We start from the raw sequence: 23,856 nt of genomic DNA on the forward strand, positions 1-23,856 counted from the left end.
CTTGGACACCTAAAAGGACAGGAAAATATCCCCATATAACCTAATAGAACGGACAAGAGAAATGGAAGGAAAAGAGGAAACAGGGCGAGACCTGCACCCCTTGGTGTGGGAGCTGAAGGAGAGGAGAGGTTCCCACATTCAAGGAAGCTCCCTCACCAGCAGGGAGATCATCTGAGATAGAAGGGGATCTACAGGGGCTATCAGAGTAAAGTGCAGCAGCCAGTCTATGGCAGGCAGGACACAGCAAGGCTTACAAAGACAGTCTGTGCCACAGCCCTTACATGCCCTAGCCTGAGATGAATGTATGCCAGTGCTGATAGAGGCTGGGTGCTGGAATATGAGATTTTTAGAGTGGACCTGAAGAGAGGAATGTGGTTAGCTGTCCAGAGACAGCCTAAGGGGGTGGGAGTGAGGAGCTCTGAAACTGGAAATGCACCTGGAAGAAGCCCGGACCACCATAGAAAAAAGCTCCATTATTGAGTGACACATGAAAGTCAGGGCCACCATCACAGCATCTCTCCCCACACGTCATTCCCTGCCTCTGTGGGCACTGAGAGGGGGTCCCACCAGAACAAGTGTGTTTGTCCCAGTCATTGCTGACTTATCCCTCACCCACCTGAGTGAGCATGTGTGCCCCAGTTGGTTGCTACCTCTTGCCAGCCACTGTCTCTGCAGGGACTAGAAGGGGCTCCCACCAGAGCAAGCACTTGCATTCCAGTCACTGTTGCCTTATACCTCTCCACCTGAGAAAGAATATGCACACCAGCCAGTTGCTGCCTCCTGCCCCTCCTTCCTAAATCACTGTCTGCCACACAGTCAGTGACTGACTGGGGCAAGCATGCACAAGTCAGTCACTGCCCTCTTCCCTCCCACCAAAATGGGCCAATAATGGGCCTCCAGTAGCTACCTTTGCCCTCTCTCACCTAGGTGGGAAACAGATTCTTGAGGGTGGCCCACATGCAGAGGTAAGGCCGAAACCAAAGCTGAGCCCCAGGGACTGTGTAACTAAGGAAAAAGAACTGAAATCTCCAATTGCAGCTGAACAAGCCATAGATTAAACCCCAACAATCGGCTTGGTAAACCCAGTGAGTGTGGAACATCTGAATAGACAATAAGTGCTCCTGAAACTGAGATAGATCTAGCTTTAGGATCTGTGGATATTGTGGGCACATACACATGTGAGTTGGGTCAGGTCAGACTCTGAGCTGTCCACACAGTTCACACAGAGTGTCCAGAGACTTACTTAGAGGCCTTAGAGGGCCTCCTGGGGAGGCAAGGGTCAGCTGTAGCTCAAAGTGGGGACAAGGACACTGGTAGAAGAGGCTTCAGGGAATAATTGTTGTTAATGAGGTGTTGCTGCTGTTTTTTTAAATTTTTAATTTTTAAAGATAATTTAGTGTATATATATATATATATATATATACACACACTTTTATTTTTGTTTTTGTTAGTTTCATTTTTTAATGTCTGTTTTGGTTATTGGTTTTTGTTTTCTTAGTTGTTTTCTTTTTGTTTTGTTTTGTTTTCTTTGGTTTTATTTTGTTTGGTTTTCTTTTATTATTTGCCTTTTTTTTCTTATATTTTTGTCAGTCTGTCTTATTTTGTTTTGTTTTGTTCCTTTATGTATTTTTGACTGCAGTGCATGGCTTGCAGAGTCTTGGTTCCCTGGTTGGTAGTCAAAGCTGAGCCCCAGCAGTGGGAGCACTGAGTCTTGAACAGTGAACCACCAGGAAATTCCAAGCCTCAGGGAATATTAAGTTCTGTGAGCTCTCCTGGAGGTCCCCATCTCGGCACAAAGACCTGGCCCTATGCAAAAGCCTGCAAGCTCCAGTCCTTGAATGCTTCACGCCAAACAATGAGCAAGAAAGGAACACAGACACACCCATCAGCAGACAGGCTGCTGAAAGTCATACCAAGCTCAAAGACACTCCAAAACACACCCCTTGGCATGGTTCTGCCCACCAGAGGGAAAAGACCCAGATCCACCCAAGAGAGGACATTCACCTGTCCCTCCCACCAGAAAGACTACAAAGCCCTTGAAGCAATCTCACCCACCAGGGTGCAGACACCAGAGCAATAAGAACTACAACCTTGCAGCTGCAGAAAGGAGACCACAAACACACTAAGTTAGAGAAAATGAGTTGCCAGAAAAATATGTTGCAGATGGAGGAGCAAGGTAAAAACCAATAAGACCAAATAAATGAAGAGGAGATAGGCAATATGCCTGAAAAACAATTCAGAGTAATAAAAGAAAAGATGATCCAAGATCGTGAAAAAAGGAATAGAGACACAGATCAACAAGACATAAGGAATTTTCAATGAGGACTTAGAAGAACTAAAGAAAAAATAAAGAATGATGAACAATACAATTACTGAAATGAAAAATACACTAGAAGGAATCATTGGCAGATAACTGAGGCAGAAGAATGGAGAAGTGAGCCGGAAGATAGAATGGTGTAAATCACTGCTGTGGAACAGAATAAAGAAAAAAAAATTTAAAAAGGAGAGTATCAGATACCTCTGGGACAACATAAAACTCACCAACATTCAAATTATAGGTGTCCCAGAAGAAGGGAGGAAAGAGGAAGGGACTGAGAAAATATTTGAAGAGATAACAGTCAAAAACTTATATATTATGGCAAAGGAAATAGTCACCTAAGTCCAAGATTTTCAGAGAGTCTTATACAGGATAAACCCAAGGAGAAACACACCAAGGCACATATTAATCAAACTAACATAAATTAAATACAAAGAAAAATATTAGAAGCAGCAAGGGATAAACAACAAATAACATAAAGCGAATCCACATAAAGTTATCAGCTAATTTTTCAACAGAAGCTCTTAGGGTCAAAGGGAGAAGCATGATATTTAAAGTGATGAAAGGGAAATACCTGCAACCCAGAATACTCCACCCAGCAGGGCTCTCACTCAGATTCAATGGAGAAATCAAAACCTTTAAAGACAAGCAAAAGCTAAGAGAAATTAGCACCACAAAACCAACTTTACAACAAATGCTAAAGGAGCTTCTAGAGGCAGGAAACAAAAGAGAAGAGAACAAAAAAGAAAGGGAAGAAAAAAGACACACAAAAACCGACCCAAAATAATTAGGAAAATGGCAATAGGAACATCCTTATGGATAATTACCTTAAATGTTTTAAATGGATTAAATGCTCCAACCAAAAGGCACAGATGGGCTGAATGGATACAAAAACAAGACCCATATATATGCTCTCTACAAGAGACCCACTTCAGACCTGGCACACATACAGACTGAAAGTGAGGGAATAGAAAAGGAAACTCCATTCAAATTGAAATAAAAAGAAAGCTGGAGTAACACTACTAATTTCAGGAAAATGAACTTTAAAAGAAAGGGTGTTACAAGAGACAAGGAAGGACACTGCATAATGATCAAGTGATCAATCAAAGATGATATAACAATTGCAAATATATATGCCTGCAAAATAGGAGCATCTCAATTTATAATGCAAATGCTAACAAACAGAAAAGGAGAAATTGACAGTAATCCTATAATAGTGGGGAACTTGAACATCCCACTAACATCAATAGACAGATCATCCAGACAGAAAATCAATAAGACAACACAACCCTTAAAGACACATTAGAGTAGATGAACATACTTGATATTTACAGAGCATTCCATCTGAAAGCATCAGAATGCAATTTCTTCTCAAGTACACATGGAACATTCTTGAGAATAGATCACATCTTGTGTCACAAATCAAGCCTCAGTAAATTTAAGAATATTGAAATCATATCAAGTATCTATTCTGATCACAACACTGTGAGAATAGAAATAAATTAGAGGGAAAAAAATGGAAAATACACAAACAGAGGAAGGTTAAGCAATATGTTAATAAATAATCAATGGATCACTGAAGAAATCAAAGGAGAAATCAAAAAACACCTAGAGAAAAGTGACAATAAAAACACGATAGTCCAAAACATACGGGACACAACAAAAACAGTTCTAAGAGACAGGTTTATATCAATACAATCTTAATTGAAGAAACAAGAAAATTGTCAAATGAACAACCTATCCTTACACCTAAAGAAACTAGAGAAAGAACAAAAATATACCAAAGTTAGTAGAAGGAATGAAATCATAGAGATCAAAACAGAAATAAATGAAATAGAAATGGAGAAAACAATAGCAAATATCAATGGAATTAAAGCTGGTTCTTTGACAAGATAAACAAAATTGATAAATTGTTAACTCAACAAGAAAACTCAGACCGAATAAGAAAAAAAGGAAGAGGACTCAAATCAATAAAATTAGAAATGAAAAAGATGAAGTTACAACTGACACCACAGAAATACAGAAAATCATAAGAGACTACTACAAGCAACTAGATGCCAATAAAATGGAAAAATACAAGAAATGGACAAATTCTTAGTAACATACAACCTTCCAACACTGAACCAGGAAGAAATAGAAAGTATTAACAGACCAAACACAAGTACTGAAATTGAAACTTTGTTTTAAAATTTTCCAACAGGTTGTTTTGTCTGAGGATCCACAGCACTGGAGCCTACATTCTTTTTGGTGGGATAATGGTGGACTCTGGGAGGGATCATGCCAAAGAGTACTTTCCAGAACTTGTTCTGCCAGTGTCCTTGTCCTCAAAGTGAGTCACAGTCATACCCCCACCTCTGCAGGAGACCCTCCAACACTAGAAGCTGTGTGACTGACAGGGTCTTGGTGTTCCAGGAAGGTGTCAGGCCTGTGCCTCTGAGGTGGGAGAGCCGAGTTGAGGACATTGGTAAACCAGAGACCTCGCAGCTCCATGTAATATCAAATGGTGAAAATTCTCCCAGAGATCTCCATCTCAATGTTAAAATCCAGCTCCAGACAATGACAAGCAAGCTACAGGGCTGGACACCCTATACCAAACAACTAGCAAGACAGGAACAAAACTCTACCAATGAGCAGAGAGGCTGCCTAAAATAATACAGTGACTGAAACGCCAAAACACACTACAGGAGGCAGTCCTGCCCAACAGAAAGACAAGATCCAGCCTCATCAACCAGAACACAGACACTAGTCCCCTCCACCAGGAAGCCTACACAACCCACTGAACCAAATTTAGCCAAAGGGGGCAGACACCAAAACTAATGGGAACTAAACCTGCAGCCTGTGAAAAGGGGACATGAAACACAATAAGTTAAGCAAAATGAGAAGACCAAGAAACACACAGTAGATGAAGGAGCAAGGTAAAAATCCACCATACCAAACAAATGAAGAGGAAATAAGCAGTCCAGCTGAAAAATAATTCAGAGTAATGATAGTAAAGATGATCCAAATCTTGGAAATAGAATGGAGAAAATACAAGAAAGATTTAACAAGCACCAAGAAGAGCTAAGGAGCAAACAAACAATGATGAACAACACAATAAATGAAATTAAAAATTGTCTACAAGGAATCAATAGCAGAATAAATGAGGAAGATGAATGGATTAGCGACCTGGAAGATAAAATAGTGGAAATAACTACTGCAGAGCAGAATAAAGAAAAAAGAAGGAAAAGAATTGAGGACAGTTTTAGAGACCTCTGGTACAACACTAAATGCACCAACATTCGAATTATAGGGGCCCAGAAGAAGAAGAGAGAGAAAAAAAAAAAAAGGACTAAGAATATATTTGAAGAGATTATAGTTGATAACTTCCCTAATATAGGAAAGGAAATAGTTAATCAAGTCCAGGAAGCACAGAGGATTTACCATACATGATAAATCCAAGGAGAAACACACCAAGACACATATTAATCAAACTATCAAAAATTAAATTCAAAGAAAAAAATATTAAAAACAGTGAGGGAAACACAGCAAATAACATACAAGGGAATCCTCATAAAGTTAACAGCTGATCTTTCAGAAGAAACTCTGCAAGCCAGAACAGAGTGGCAGGATATATCTAAATTGATGAAAGGGAAAAACCTACAACCAAGATTACTCTATCCAGCAGGGATCTTCTTCAGATTCAACAGAGAAATTAAAAGCTTTACAGACAAGCAAAAGCTTAGTGAATTCAGCATCACAACACCACCTTTACAACAAATGCTAAAGGAACTTCTCTAGGCAGGAAACACAAGAGAAGGAAAAGACCTACAATAACAAACGCCCGAACAATTAAGAAAATGGTAATAGGAACATACATGTTGATAATTACCTTAAATTTAAATGGATTAAATACTCCAACCAAAAGATATAGATGTGCTGAATGGATAAAAAAAAAAAAAATACCCATATATATATGCTGTTGACAAGAGACCAACTTCAGACCTAGGGACACATACAGACTGAAAGTGAGGGGATGGAAGAAGATATTCCATGCAAATGGAAATCAAAAGAGACCTGGAGTAGAAATTCTCATATCAGACTAAATAGAATTTAAAACAAAGACTATTACAAGAGACAAAGAAGGACACTACATAACAATCAAGGGATCAATCCAACAGGAAGATATAATATTTACACACACAACATAAGAGCAGCTCAATACATAAGGCAAAGCTAGCAGCCATAAAAGGGGAAATCAACAGTAACACAATCATAGTAGAGTCCTTTAACACCTCACTTTCACCACTGGACAGATCATCCAAAATGAAAATAAATAAGGAAACACACACTTAAATGATACATTAAAAAGATGGACTTAATTGATAGTTATAGGACATTCCATCCAAAAACAACAGAATGCACATTCTTCTCAAGGGCTCATGGAACATTCTCCAGGATAGATCATATCTTTTATTTTTTAGATCATATCTTGGGTCACAAATCAAGCCTTGGTAAATTTAAGAAAATAGAAATCATATCAAGAATCTTTTCTGATCATGCTATGAGACTAGATATCAATTACAGGAATATATGTTTAATAAATACACACACATGGTGGCTAAACCATACACTACTTAATAACCAATAGGTCACTGAAGAAGACAAAGAGGAAATCAAAAAAACCTAGAAAAAAAATGACAGTGAAAATACAATGACCTAAAAACTATGGGATGCAGCAAAAGCAGTTCTAAGAGTGAAGTTTACAGCAATACAATCCTACCTCAAGAATCAAGAAAAATCTCAAAATAAACCACCTATCTCTACACCTTAAGAAATTAGAGAAAGAAGAAGAACAACAACAACAACAAAAATCCCAAAGTTAGCAGAAGTAAAGAAATCATAAAGATCAGATCAGAAATAAATGAAAGAAACAATAGCAAAGATCAGTAAAACTAAAAGCTGGTTCTTTGAGATGATAAAAAGTAAACCATTAGCCAGACCCATCAAGAAAAAAAGGGAGAAGACTCAAATCAATAGAATTAAAAATGGAAAAGGAGAAGTAACAACTGACACTGCAGATCATGAGAGATTACTACAAGCAACTATATGCCAATAAAATGGACAACCTAGAAGAAATGGAAAAATTCTTAGAAAAGCACAACCTTCTGAGACTGAACCAGGAAGAAATAGAAAATATAACTGACCACTCACAAGCACTGAAATTGAGAATGTGAGAAAAATCTTCCAAGAAACAAAAGCCCAGGGCCAGATGGCATCATAGGTGAATTCTATCAAACATTTGGAGAAGAGCTAACACCTACGTTTCTCAAAATCTTCCAACATATAGCAAACTCATTCTATGGGGCTACCAACACATTGATACCAAATGCAGGCAAAGATGTCACAAAGAAAGAAAACTACAAGCCAATATCACTGATGAAAATAGATGTAAAAGCCCTCAATAAAATACTAGCAAAGAGAATCTAAAGCATATTAAAAGGATGATACACTATGATCAAGTTGGATTTATCCCAGGAATGCAAGGATTCTTCAATATATGCAAATCAATCAATGTGATAAAGCATATTAACAAACAGATGGAGGAAAACCATATAATCTTCTCAATAGATGCCTAAAAAGCTTTCAACAAAATTCCACACGCATTCACCATAAAAACCCTCCAGAAAGTAGGCATAGAGGGAACTTACCTCAACATATTAAAGGCCATATCTGACAAACCCACAGCCAACATCTTTCTCAATGGTGAAAAACTGAAATCATTTCCTCTAAGAGCAGGAAAAAGAAAAGGTTTTCCACTCTCACCACTATTATTCAACATAGTTTTAGCCACAGCAATAACAGAAGAAATAGAAATAAAAAGAATTCAAATTGGAAAAAAAGTAAAACTGTCACTGTTTGCACATGACATGATAATATATGTAAAGAATCCTAAAGATGCTACCAGAAAACTACCAGAGCTAATCAATGAATTTGGTAAAGTAGCAGGATGCAAAATAAATACACAGAAATCTCTTTCATTCCTATACACTAGTGATGAGAAATCTGAAGGAGAAATTAAGGAAACACTCCCATTTACCACTGCAACAAAATGAATAAAATACCTAGGAATAGACCTACCTAAGGAGACAAAAGACCTGTATGCAGAAAATGATAAGACACTGATGAAAGTAATTAAAGATGATACAAGCAGATGGAGAAATATACCATGTACTTGGATTGGGAAAATCAACCTTGTAAAAATGACTATACTACCCAAAGCTATCTACAGATTCAATGCAATGCCTATCAAACTACCAATGACATTTTTCATAGAGCTAGAACAAAAAATTTCACAATTTTTATGGAAACACAAAAGACCCCGAAGAGCCAAAGCAATCTTGAGAAAGAAAAATGGAGATGGAGGAATCAGGTTCCCTGACTTCAGACTATACTACAAATCTACAGTAATCAAGACAGTATGGTACTGGCACAAAAACAGAAATATAGATCAATGGAACAGGATAGAAAGCCCAGAGATAGACCCATGCACATATGGTCAACCTATATTTGATAAAGGAGGCGAGAATATACAATGGAGAAAAGACAGTCTCTTCAATAAGTGGTGCTGGGAAAACTGGACAACTACATGTAAAAGAGTGAAATTAGAATACTTCCTAACACCATGCACAAAAATGCACTCAAAATGGATTAAAGACCTAAACATAAAGCCAGACACTGTAAAACTCTTAGAGGAAAACATAAGCAGAACACTCTGTGACATAAATCACAGCAAGAGCCTTTTTGACCTACCTCTAGAGAAATGGAAATAAAAACAAAAATGAACAAATGGGTCCTAATGAAACTCAAAAGCTTTTGCACAGTAAAGTAACCATATACAAGACAAAAAGACAACCCACAGAATGGGAGAAAACATTTGCAAATGAAGCAACTGATAAACAATTAATCTCCAAAATTTACAAGCAGTTCATGCAGCTCAGTATCAAAAACAAACAAACCAATCCAAAATTGGGAAGACCTAAGTAGACATTTCTTCTATAAGATATACAAATTGTCAATAAACATATGAAACAATGCTCAACATTATTAATCATTAGGGAAATGCAAATCAAAACTACAATAAGGTATCACATTAGATCAGTCAGAATGACCATCATTAAAAAAAAACTACAAACAATAAATGCTGGAAAGGGTGTGGAGAAAAGGGAACCCTCTTGCCCTGTTGGTGGGAATATAAATTGATATAACCCATATGTGGAACAATATGGAGGTTCCTTAGAAAACTAAAGATAGAACTACCATATGACCCAACAATCCCACTACTAGGCATATACCCTAAATAAACCATAATTCAAAAAGAGTCATGTACAACAATGTTCATTGCTCTATTTACAATAGCCAGGACATGGAAGTAACCTAAGTGTCCAGTGAGAGATGAATGGATAAAGAAGATGTGGCACATATATACAATGGAATGTTAGCCATAAAAAGAAAGGAAATTGAGTTATTTGTAGCGAGGTGGATGGACCTAGAGTCTGTCATACAGAGTGAAGTAAGTCAGAAAGGGAAAAACAAATACCATGTGCTAACACATATATATATGGAATCCAAAAAAAAAAAATGGTTCTGACAAACCTAGGGGCAGGACAGGAATAAAGAACCTGTGAGCAGGAATAAAGACACAGATGTAGCAAATGGACTTGAGGACATGGGGATGGGGAATGGTAAGATGAGATGAAGTGAGATTATGGCATGGACTTATATATACTACCACATGTAAAATAAATAGCTAGTAGGAAGCAGCCACATAGAACAGGGACATCAGCTCGGTGCTTTGTGACCACCTAGATGGGTAGGATAGGGAGTGTGGGAGGAAGACACAAGGGAGAGGTGATATGGGGATATATGAATATGTATAGCTGATTCAATTTGTTATAAAGCAGAAACTAACACACCATTGTAAACAATTACATTCCAATAAAGATGTTTAAATAAATTAACAAATAAATAAATAATTAATTAATTAGAGAGGATTGGCCAGTGGTGGAGAAATCACACTAGCCTGTTTAAAACTGGTGGCATGATCAAATGGCCCACAGGTAATTATAATTCATAGGACCCTCCATCTGTAGATGGATGGAAGTTCTAATAGAAAATCAGTTTGGATTTGGATAGGTTGAATTTGAAGAGGTGAGATATGTAGTAGAAATATAAGACTGTCACTTGGGTGAGAGAGGGCTTAAAGTTCAACAAATAGATGTGGTAGTCCACAACATGAAGTGTTCAAACTCTGAGAGTGTGTAATTAATGCATTAAATTCTTGAAGTGTTTTTGTAATAATTAAAAAATAATAATCATCCAACAAACAAAAGCCCAGGACCAGGTGGCTTCTCAGGTGAAATCTATCAAACATTTACAGAAGAGTTAACACCTACCCTGCTGAAAGTCTTCCAAAGAATTGCAGAGGGAGGAATACTCCCAAGATCATTCTATGAGGCCACCATCACCCTGATACCAAAACCTGAAAAAAATATAACAAACAAAAAGTAAATTATAAGCCAATAACACAGATAAATATAGATGCAAATATCCTCAACAAAATACTAGCAAACCAAATCCAACAGCACCTTAAAAGGATCATACAGCATGATCATGTGGGATTTATCCCAGGGATGCAAGGATTCTTCAATACTCACAAATCAGTCAATGTGATACACCACATCTACAAATTGAAGAATAAAAACCATATGATCATCTCAATAGGTGCAGAAAAAGCTTTTGACAAATTCAACATCCATTTACGATAAAAACTCTCCAGAATGTGGGCATAGAGGGAACCTACCTCAACATAGTAAAGGCCATATATGACAAACCCACAGCAAACATCATTCTCAACAGTGAAAAACTGAAAGCATTTCCTCTAAGATCAGAAACATGACAAGGATGTCCTCTCTCAACACTATTATTCAAAATATTTGTGGAAGTCCTGGCTATGGCAATCTGAGAAAAATAAATAAAAAGAATCCAAATTGTAAAAGAAGTAAAACTGTCACTGTTTGTAGATGACATCATACTATACATAGAAAACCCTAAAGATGCTACCAGAAAACTACTAGAGATCATCAAATAATTTCTTAAAGTTTCAGGATTTTAAATTAATACACAGAAATCTCTTGCATTCCTATACGATAGCAACTAAATATCAGAAATGGAAATCAAGGAAGCAATCCCATTTACCATAGCAACAAAAAGAATAAAATACCTAGGAATAAATCTACATAAGGAGGTAAAAAACCTGTACTCAGAGAAGTATAAAATACTGATGAAAGAAATCTAAGATGATACAAACAGATGGAGAAATATACCAGGTTCTTGGATTGGAAGAGTCAATATTGTGAAAATGACTATGCTACCCAACAATCTACAGATTCAATGCAATCCCTATCAAATTACCCATGACATTTTTTTACAGAACTAGAACAAAAAATTTTACAATTTGGATGGAAACAATAAGAGCCCAAATAGCCAAAGCAATCTTGGAAAAGAAAAACGGATCTGAAGGAATCAGGCTCCCTGACTTCAGACAATACTGCAAAGCTACAGTCATCAATACCATATGCTACTGGCACAATATCAGGAATATAGATCAATGGGACAGGATAGAAAATCTAGAGGTACCCATGCACCTAATCTATGACAAAGGAGGCATGAATATACAATGGAAAAAAGTCTCTTCAGTAAGTGGTGCTAGGATAATTGGACAATTACATGTAAAAGAATGAAATTATAACACTTCCTAAAACCATACAAGAAAGTAAACTCAAAACTGATTAGGGATCAAATGTAAGGCCAGATGCTATAAAACGCTTAGAGGAAAACATAGGCAGAACCCTCTCTGGCATAAATTGCTGCAAGATCTTTTTCAATCCACCTCATAGTGTAATAAAAATAAAGACAAAAAAAAATATTGGACCAAATTATACCTAAAAGCTTTTGCACAGCAAAGGAAACCATAAACAAAACTAAAAGACAACCTTCAGAATGGGAGAAAACATTTGCAAATGAAGCAACTGACAAGGGAGTAATTTCCAAAATATACAAACAGTTCATGCAGCTCAATTAAAAAAAAAAACAAAAAAAACAATCAAAAAGTGGGGAGAGATATAAATAGACATTTCCCAAAGAAGGCATACAGTTGGCTGAAAAGCACATGAAAAGATGCTCAATTTAACTAATTATTAAAGAAATTCAAATAAAAAACTACAATGTAGTATCACCTCAGACTGCACAGAATGGCCATCATCAAAAAATCTACAAACAATAAATGCTGGAGAGAGTGTGGAGAAAAGGCAACCTTCTTACACTGCTGGTGGTAATGTAAACTGGTACAGCCACCATGGAAACAGTATGGAGTTTCCTTAAATAAATAAATAAAGCTACCATGTGATCCAGCAATCCCACTCCTGGGCATATATCCAGAGAAAACCATAATTCAAAAAGATACATGCACCTCACTGTTCATTGCAGCACTATTTTTCATAGCCAGGACATGAAGCCACCTAAATGTTCATTGACAGAGAAATGGATAAAGATGTGGTACATATATACAATGGAATATTACTCAGCCATAAAAAAGAGCAAGTAATGCCATTTGCAGCAACATGCATGGACCTAGAGATTTTCATACTGAGTAAGTCAAATATTATATGATGTGACTTATATGTGGAATCTAAAAGCAGGGTACAAATGAACTTATCTACAAAAACAATAGATTTACAGATGTAGAAAATTAACACATGGTTTCCAGGGGGAGGGAGAGGAGGGATAAATTGGAAGATTGGGATTGACATATACACACTACTGTATACGAAATAGATAACTAATAAGGACCTACTGTATAACACAGTGAACTCTACTCAATACTCTGTAATGGTCTACATGGGAAAAGAATCTAAAAAAGAGTGGGTATACATATATGTATAACAGACGCCGTTTGCTCTACCCTGAAATTAACAAATATTTTAAATCAAATATACTTCAATAAAAATTTTAAAAAATCATCAATTTTTTCCAAAAATTACTTTATTCAAATTTAATTTATCTTTACTTTTACTGTAAGAACATTTAACACTCTCTCACCTATATTTGTTAATGTTCCACCAAGGAGCTAATGTTCTTATTACCATACGTGTATGTTGTATATATTTCAAGTAGCTGTATTAAAAAATTCTCCTCAAATTCTATCTTTATATGTAGATATATTTTGCAGTAAAGTCATTTATGGTTGAAAGTGCAAGTATAGATTTATGCTATATATATGTATACATTTCTGTAACAGACATATTTGAAAACATATTCAAGAATATATTTTCATGAGAAATAATAAATATGTTGGCATGTATGACATGTTTTACATATAATAAAATTATATATATGATTTTTATAATTATACACATTATATATATATATATATATAAAACACTTGATGTTTTTAACACAGTAGGCTCAATTTATATTAGAAAATCTCAGAGAATTCTCAAAAATCACTAAAAATATTATCATATTTAATTATAATTCCAAATCTTAGTTTGGTTTGTTTAATAATTTCAAGGAAGAAAAGTGGGATCAAAGTATTTCTAAAGTACTGAATTTCTTTAAATTATAGAATATTGGTAATATAGAAGTACAGAAAACTGGGTCCTAAGTCTTTTGAGATGTGGGCCATTATTCTTTTTTTCAGAATTTGCAATAACTTCTTTGTCTACACCTCAATTTTGATTTGCTTTTTAAATATTGTCCCAGGGTTCACTTATGCATAAATTATCTTATAATTCATATGTTTAGTTTGCCTTATTTGAATTTTATTAAAGAATATTTTTCAAGGGAAATGTATGATAATAAAAGATTCAAATGAAACTAAATATAATTTGAAATCTAAACAGCTAAAAGAATAATTAAATTTGAACTCCTGAAACAAAACATTTAGGAATGAGATAAATTCTATTTTTTTTCAAGCCCAATAACTCCCCAAATCTAAAAGAGAAGCAAGAGTAATTAAAGACATTCAAAATGTTGCTACCACATCCCTCACCTAACCTGAGTATGAAAACTGTTGCAACTTTTTGTTAAACAATTTTTTAAAATGTGTTGGCCTTCTCTATATAGCATTAATATTTTAAAGCTTGTTACAACTCATCTGTGTTAATCCTAACCTTTGTAAATGCATAACATGATATTAAGAATAAACACATACTCTAAGGTGTCAATCAGAAATGAAAGCATTAGTTTCTGCTTTATAAAAGAAAAAAAGCAGAAACTAGCTTTTCTATTATAAGGCAGAAACTAATGCTATCATTTCTGAATGATACCTTAGAGTATGTGCATTGTAAAGCAATTATACTCCAATAAAGATGTTAAAAAAAAAGATGTGGGAGTGCAAATACACTTGCACCTACTTATAATCACTATTGATTATAATTCTGTCAAAACTCTTGTCCTTTGAGAAAGGAAATACAGGAAGGAATGATTGTAAATTCCTAGTTGTACTTCCATGGAAAATATATTCTTTGCTCTGTACTTTCATTATAAAATAGAGATTTTTTTTTGTTGTTGTACTATTTACTACTAATGATAGAATTATTTGTAACTGCAATTAAATCCCTGATATGCACTTTTTTCCTTTGGGAAAAAATAAACCTACCATCTAAAAAAAAGAAATAAAAGCATTGCTATTTTCAATTTGTAAAATATGAAACTTCTAGTGAAAGAAAAATAAGTTAATTATTATGGTACACCATGAAATGTTATTTTGTATTAAGCATTCACACATTTAAAAGAAATTAAGAAACTGTAAATATCAATGAATATATTTGAGTTGTAGGAGAGCACAATGCCAATGTGTTTTCTGAAATCACAAAAGCAGATATGACTCTTTGTATTATATATTTTTAATTAGTATTAAAAATAGTCTGCATATATTCATTAGTATCTAAAATGAATACTTAAAAACAAAGCACAAATAACAATGCACAAAATTACAAGGCAAATGCACTCTGTTCTTTGCTCAGGATATCCTACATCACAATACTGGCATGTGTTTATTTAGGGGAAGGAGTAAATGTTTTTTTTTTTTTTTAATTTGCCCAAAGACATTATCACATCACCATGTGAAGCTTGTGTGAGTCTAAAAAAAGTAATGAGCTTAAAAATGAAGCAATTTTGATTGAGCCTATTGCTTCATACTAATAAGTTTAATGTATAGCGTTTACCTTTAAACTATAAAATACATGCATGAATCAGCTAAATAATATCGTCTGGCAATCAGAAGTTCTATTCCAGTTTATAAGGCAGAAATAGCTAGCAAACATTCTTTTGATGGCTAGTGAAATACTTCACAGTATAGAAATAAAACATTTTCCTATCCTATTAAAATGTCAGACTTTATTTACTTGAGGTCATAACAGCAAGTTTCTTACATATTAAAGCATATTAAAAGTAAAGTATAAAAATACATTTAAGGACTTCCCTGGTGGTGCAGTGGTTGAGAGTCTGCCTGCCGATACAGGGGACATGGGTTCGTGCCCCGGTCCGGGAAGATCCCACATGTCACGGAGTGGCTAGGCCCGTGAGCAGTGGTCACTGAGCCTGCATGCCCAGAGCCTGTGCTCCACAACGGGAAAGGCCACAACAGTGAGAGGCCTACGTACTGCAAAACATAAAACAAAACAAAACAAAACAAAACAAAACAAAACATTTAAAATATATTTTCCAGCAGTGTGGTATACATTGTTGTTCTCTTGGATATGTTTGTATTTTAAAGTATGGTTGTAAATGGCACCACTTTCATTAAATTATGTTCATATCTCATCAGAAATTTAAATTGATTAAAAACCTTAATGAACAAGCTATAGTTTGGGCTTTCTGTGGAAAATGAATAGAAAGTATTGTTTGAAATCCATCAAGAAAATGTTCTATATAAAATTTCATGTGCCAAGTTTCAAAAATAAAGATTAAGAAAACTTCTTGTATATACAAAAATAGTTCCTACTACTTCTACCTGGAAGTATATAATTACTATATACTTGAAATTTCATTCCACTCCATTAGCTATGTACCTTCCAAATTATGTAAAGATGATTTTTTTTTTTTTTTTTTTGCGTTATGTGGGCCTCTCACTGTTGTGGCCTCTCCTGTTGCAGAGCACAGGCTCTGGACGTGCAGGCTCAGTGGCCATGGCTCACTGGCCCTCTTGCATCTCCCTCCCTCCCACCCTCCCTATCCCACCCCTCTGGGTGGTCACAAAGCACCGAGATGATCTCCCTGTGCTATTAGGATCATTATTGAAGAAGAAAAGCATTCTAGCTGGGTACCAGCCAGGAGTCATTGAAGGGAGTATTAATGAGATGGACAGAAAGCAGGCAGTTATTTCTCTAGAGGGTGAAGTGTTAACAAACTAGTGACCATGAAGAAGTTAAAAGAAAAGACAAATAGGACTGTTCCTTTTCTGACTAAGAGCATATGTGAGAACAATACCTTAGGAGAAGTCAGAGTTCTTTGATAAATATTGCCTAGTAAGGCCTCGCTTTGATCTCTGCCTTATTTCAAGGGTACACATCAAATTACATTGAATGAGCTTTAGTCTCCCCTACAGGTGATGATGAACTAGGGAATTAATAATTTTATTATCATTTTTCTAACTTTTGTCTCTATCTTATGTATTTTATAGCTGAAGGACTTTAAGCAGAAGGTACATAACTTGCTCAAATGGCAACTAAATTTAGGAGCAGAGAGAGGTCTGGAATTTATTCCAAGTTTCAATTAGAATTTCTCTCTCTTCTGCTTTCAGCATGGTTCCCATATCATCTATATCAAATATCTTCTTATATTGACCGAGATACACATTTTTGTAAGAGTAATTAAATGTGAAGTTTTTCAGGCATATTCATAATAATGAGAATGATTTTATTAAATTATGCCACACTGAATGTTTTTTTTTTCCATTTATTCCCAATTTCCCATTTTACAGATAAATAAATTGGGAGGAAGAAATCATATTTTTTTCTATAATCCAGAGTCCATAATGTTAATTACTCACATTCATTTTGTTAAATAAAAATGAATAAAAAATCTTCATTCATCCAGGTCATATTTTTGCATATATCATCAATTTTAATAATTTATTATTTTTCTGTTTTGCAGTAAACACATTGTGTACCATAGTACAAAATACTGTCTTTTTATATCAAAAGTAGAAATCATTCTGAGAGAATCATGTTTTGTCAGCATATCCACATATAAATGTAAACTGAATTAAATTAAATATTTTTTCTAGACTATAACATTATTAATTTCAAGAAGGAGTGAAAAAGCACATTAATTAAAATATGTAGTTGGTTCTAGCTGCTACAGATATATGGGCCTTATTTTTGTTTGTTGTGATATTATTTTAATGAAGACTCCACAAATAAATGAATTAAACTATAAAACTTGAAGTGCACTTATTTTTTGTATATAAAATTGATCACATTAAACTTATTAAAGTATATTTATTATACTTCTGTTTTTTCTAATGAAAGCAATTAAGCAATTATACTGTAACATTTTACATCAAAATATATAAAAAAGATTAAATAAGATAATTTTATCAATCTTAATTCTTAATAATTTTCTGTATTTAATTTAGAGAGAGCATCTTATATTTAAGAATAAATCTCTTAACAAATATAAAAGCATTATGAAGTATGCAGGACATTAGTAGAATAGACTAATGGTAATTAGTAATTGGCAATAAAAGGGTTAAAACAAGCATGGTGTTCTCAGAATAGAAAGAAGAAGATTATGTGGGGAAGTAAAATTGATTAATATAGCTTTTAAAAGAAACTAGACAGATATTTGGTAATAATCTATAATTAAAATGGATGCTTTTTGTCCTGGTTGCAAAGGTTTAACTGTTTTGCCCTTGAGATTTTCATACAAAATATCTTGAAGTTCTGTTGTGGGAAAAAATTAATAAAAAGTCACATTAAAGTTATAAAGGAGCCATAATTTTTAAAAAGGTAAGAATTAAACAGTTTGAATTCAACTGAGATTTTACTTTAAGAAGAGAAAATCTAAATTGTTATATTTATGTCATGTCAAAACCAATAATATAGAAAAATGAATCATTCAGAAGATATGTGGCTAATTTAGTACACTTATTCTGAATAAATGGTTCCTAACATTCTTGAAGGGTTTTTTCTATAAAATTTTCATTACATGAGCTGCCTCAAAACAGTCTAATTTCCAAAATGTTCTATCACAGGTTGATTTCTGATGAAACATTATTGATTACAGTTTATCGTAATTAATTTAATTACTTTAAATTAAAATACAATTCAGAACATTTTGCACATGAATTTTTTGTAAACATGGAATGATAAGTTTATTGATAATTAATACACTTAATACAATACATATGATTGCTCACCAATTTTCACTTTTCAAATATATAGTTAAGTTCTAATACATAACATGGCAGAGTTCTAAAATATTTAGCAGAGAAAATATAATTGATGCTTACTTAAAAAGAAGTTAGAATATTACACAGAAGTTCTCTGTATTTTTAAAGCAAATATAGTAGCTTGGCATTCAAACAATAATCTCTGCGTAAAGTATATTGTGTCTCATTGAAGTAAAAGAAAGTAATGATCTTCCCTGAAGAACATTGACAGAGTTAATGACAACATTTGTGTCATACATTATTATCCACTAGACAGTTATTGTTTAATGTAAATTTGATAATACTACCCAGATATTTTGAGATGATACATAGTTTGGTTGATTAATTTATAAATTAGTTCCATTAACCTATATTCTTTGAACTAATTTCATTTGAGACCAGTTATTATAATAGACTTGTGCTATTATGAAATGAGTCATAGAAAATGTGAAGACACAGTAGAAATATGACAAATCATTTTAAAAATCAGTTATCTTGAGTATTTTAAGGAGAAAATTTTTATAACATAATGTCAATTGATAAATATAGAAGAAATAATCAAGTTAAAAGACAAGTATTTGGAAAAATTAGAATCATCCATAAATGAGTAAAGGGTTGTGAGTAAAATTCTGTTGAGTAATGACACAAAATGTCACCCACAATATAATTTTTACTTACACAGAGGAAAAAATTTAACTCTAGAAGTTTGGCAAAAACTACCTTAAGCACATAATCAAAGTTAATGTCCAAAAATGAGTCAAACCAACATCAAGAGCCTCCTAACATAATACATTGGAAAGAATTAAGCAACACATCTGTCACGTGCTTGCCAAAAATGCATAATTTTAATATTATCTTGAGGAAATACCAGACAGACCAACACTGTGTAATATTTTATAAAATAATGGCTGGAACTATTAAAAAAGATCAAGGTCCATAAAGACAATAAAAGACTGTTAACTTGTGCAGTTTAGAAGCGAATAAAGAGGTGAAACATGAAGACTGGATGCAACATGTTATAAATGATTTCTTGGTTATGGGATGCATTTTAGTTTTCATTCCTTTTTGATATTAATGGGAAAATTAGGACTTATTTTTTAAATGTCTATAGAATACATAATAGTTTTAGATGAGTGCTAATGTCCTTATTTTGTTAATTACTACATAGTTATGTTAGCAAGTGTCTTTTTATTTATTTATTTATTTTTATTGGAGTATAACTGTTTTACAAAGTTCTGTTAGTTTCTGCTGTACAAAGAAGTGAACAAGCTATATGTATACATATATCCCTTTCCCCTTGGACCTCCCTGCTACCTCCTCAGCCGACCCATTTAAGTCAGCAAGAGCACCAAGCTGAACTCCCTGTACTATACAGCAGGTTCACACTAGCTATTTAACACATGACACTGTATATATGTCAATCCATATCTCCCGATTCATACCAGCTGACCCTTCTGCCTCCATGTCCACACTTCAGTTCTCTATGTCTGCATCTTTATTCCTGCCATGCAAATATATTCATCTGTACCATTTTTCTAGATTCCACATATATGTGTTAATATATGATATTTGTTTTACTGACTTACTTCACCCTGTTTAACAGACAGGTCCATCCACATTTCTACAAATGACCCAATTTTGTTGCTTTTCATGGCTGAGTAATATTCCATTGCATATATGTACCACATCTTCTTTATCCGTTACTCTGTTGAAGGATATTTAGGTTGTTTCCATGTCCTGGTTATTGTAAATGGTGCTGTGATGAACATTGGGGTACATGACTCTTTTTGAATTATGGTTTTCTCATGGTATATGCCCAGTAGCAGGATTGTGGGGTCATAGGGAAGTTCTATTTTTAGTTTTTTAGGGAATTTTCATACTGTTCTCCTTAGTGACTGTATTAATTTACATTCCCACCAACAGTGTAAGATGTTTCCCTTTTCTCCACACCCTCTCCAGCATTATTGTTTGTATATTTTTTGTTGATGACCATTCTGAGTGGTGTGAGATGATACCTCATTGAAGTTTTGATTTGCATTTATCTGATAATTAGGGATGCTGAGCATCTTTTCAGGTGCCTCTGGGCTATCTGTTGTCTTCTTTGGAGAAATGTCTATTTAGGCCTTCTGTCCAATTTTTTTGTTGTTGCTGTTGTTAATATATAGGAAAATGCCTTTTCTTTTTTTTTTTTGAATTTAATTTAATTTATTTTTTATACAGCAGGTTATTATTAGTTATCTATTTTATACATATTAATGTATATATGATAATCCCAGTCTCCCAATTCATGCCACCACCACCTGCACCCGGCACTTTTCCCCCTTGGTGTCCATACGTTTTTTGCTCTACAACTGTGTCTCTATTTCTACCCTGCAAACCAGTTCATCTGTACCATTTTTCTAGGTTCTACATATATGTGTTAATATACAATATTTGTTTTTCTCTTTCTGACTTACTTCACTCTGTATGACAGTCTCTAGATCCATCCCCATCTCTACAAATGACCCAATTTCATTCCTTTTTATGGCTGAGTAATATTCCATTGTATATATGAACCACATCTTCTTTATCCATTTGTCTGTTGATGGGCATTTAGGTTGCTTCCATGACCTGGCTATTGTAAGTAGTGCTGCAATGAACATTGGGGTGCATATGTCTTTTTGAATTATGGTTTTCTCATGGTATACGCCCAGTAGTGGGATTGCTGGGTCATATGGTAGTACTATTTGTAGTTTTTTAAGGAACATCCATTCTGTTCTCCACAGTGACTGTATCAATTTACATTCCCCCCAACAGTGCAAGAGAGTTCCCTTTTCTCCACACCCTGTCCAGCATTTGTTGTTCATGGATTTCCTGATGATACCCATTCAAACTGGTGTGAGGTGATACCTCATTGCAGTTTTGATTTGCATTTCTCTAATAATTAGTGATGTTGAGCAGCTTTTCATGTACCTCTTGGCCATCTGCATATCTTCTTTGGAGAAATGTCTATTTAGGTCTTGCTCATTTTTTGATTGGGTTGTTTATTTTTTTTTAATACTGAGCTGCATGAGCTGTTTATATATTTTGGAGATTAATCCTTTGTCTGTTGGTTCATTAGCAAATATTTTCTCCCATTCTGAGGGTTGTCTTTTTGTCTTGTTTGTAGTTTCCTTTGCTTTGCAAAAGCTTTTAAGTTTCATTAGGTCCCATTCGTTTATTTCTGTTTTTATTTCCAATACTCTACGAACTTGGTCAAAAAAGATATTGCTGTGATTTATGTCAAAGTGAGGTCTTCTTATGTTTTTCTCTCAGAGTTTTATAGTGTCCAGTCTTATATTTGGTCTTTAATCCATTGTGATGCTAATTTTGTTTATGGTGTTAGGGAGTGTTCTAATTTCAGTCTTTTACATGTAGCTCTCCAGTTCTCTCAGCACCGCTTATTGAACAGACTGTTTTTTCTCTATTGTATATCCTTTCCTCCCTTGTCATAGATTAGGCAACCACAGGTGTATGGATTTATCTCTAGGCTTTCTATCCTGTTGCACTAATCTATATTTCTATTTTGTGCCAGTACAATACTGCCTTGATTACGGTAGCTTTGTAGTATATTCTGAAGTTAGGGAGCCTGATTCCTCTAGCTCTGTTTTTCTTTCTCATCACTGCTTTGGCTATTTAGTCTTTTGTGCCTCCATACAAATTACAAATTATTTTTGTTCTAATTCTGTGAAAAGCACCACTGGTAATTTGATAGGGATTGCATTGAATCTGTAGATTGTTTTGGGTAATATAGTCATTTTGACAATATTGATTCTTCCAATCCAAGAACATGGTATATCTATCCAACTGTTTGTGTCATCTTTGCTTTCTTTCATCAGTGTTTTATAGTTTTCTGAGTACACATCTTTTGCCTCCTTAGGTAGGTGTATTCCTAGGTTTTTTTTTTTTTTTTTTGATGTTGTGGTAAATGGGATTGTTTCCTTAATTTTTATTTCTGAAATGTCGTTGTTAGTATATAGGAATGCAAGAGATTTCTGTGCATTAAGTTTGTATCCTGCAACCTTACCAAATTCATTGATTAGCTCTTTTAGTTTTTTGGTGGCATCTTTAGGATTTTCTATGTATAGCATCATGTTATTTGCAAACAGTGATAGTTTTACTTCTTCTTTTCCAATTTGTGTTCCTTTTATTTTATTTTTTTTCTCCTTTGATTGCTGTGGGTGAAACTTCCAAAGCTATGTTGAATAATAGTAGTGAGAGTAGACATCCTTGTCTGTTACTGATCTTAGAGGAAATGCTTTTACTTTTTCACTATTTAGAATTATGTTTGCTGTGGGGTTGTTGTATATGACATTGATTATGTTGAGATAGTTTCCCTCTAAGCCCACTTTCTGGAGATACTTTTTATCACAAATGGGTGTTGAATTTTGTCAAAAAAAAAAACTTTTTGGATCTATTGAGATGATCATATTATTTTTTTATTCTTCAATTTGTTAATAAGTTGTATCAAATTTGTTGATTTGTGTATATTGAAGAATCCTTGCATCCCTGGTGTAAATTACACTTGACCATGGGGTATAATCCATTTAATGTGTTCTGCAATTCTGTTTGCTAGTATTTTCTTAAAGATATTTGCATCTATGCTCCCCAGTGATATTAGTCTTTGTTTTCTTTCTTTTTTTTTTTTTGTTATATCTTTGTTTGGCTTTGGTATCATGGTGATGGTGGCCTCATACAGTCCCTCCCTCTTCAAATTTTTGGGAGAGTTTGAGAAGGATGGGTGTTAGCTCTTCTCTAAATGTTTGATAGGGCTTCCCTGGTGGTGCAGTGGTTAAGAATCTGCCTGCCAATGCAGGGAACATAGGTTTGAGCCTTGGTCTGGGAAGATCCCACATGTCATGGAGCAGCTGGGCCCATGTGCCACAATTACTGAGACCCAGGCGCCTAGACGCCATGTTCCACCAGAAGAGAAGCCACCTCAACGAGAAGCTTGCACACCACAATGAAGAGTAGCCCCTGCTTGCTGCAGCTAGAGAAATTCCGATGCAGCAATGAAGACCAAAAGCAGCCAAAAATAAATAAATAA

This window comes from Lipotes vexillifer, unplaced genomic scaffold (genome assembly GCF_000442215.2).
Source record: "Lipotes vexillifer unplaced genomic scaffold, Lipotes_vexillifer_v1.1 scaffold799, whole genome shotgun sequence".
NCBI classification, from domain to species: domain Eukaryota; kingdom Metazoa; phylum Chordata; class Mammalia; order Artiodactyla; family Lipotidae; genus Lipotes; species Lipotes vexillifer.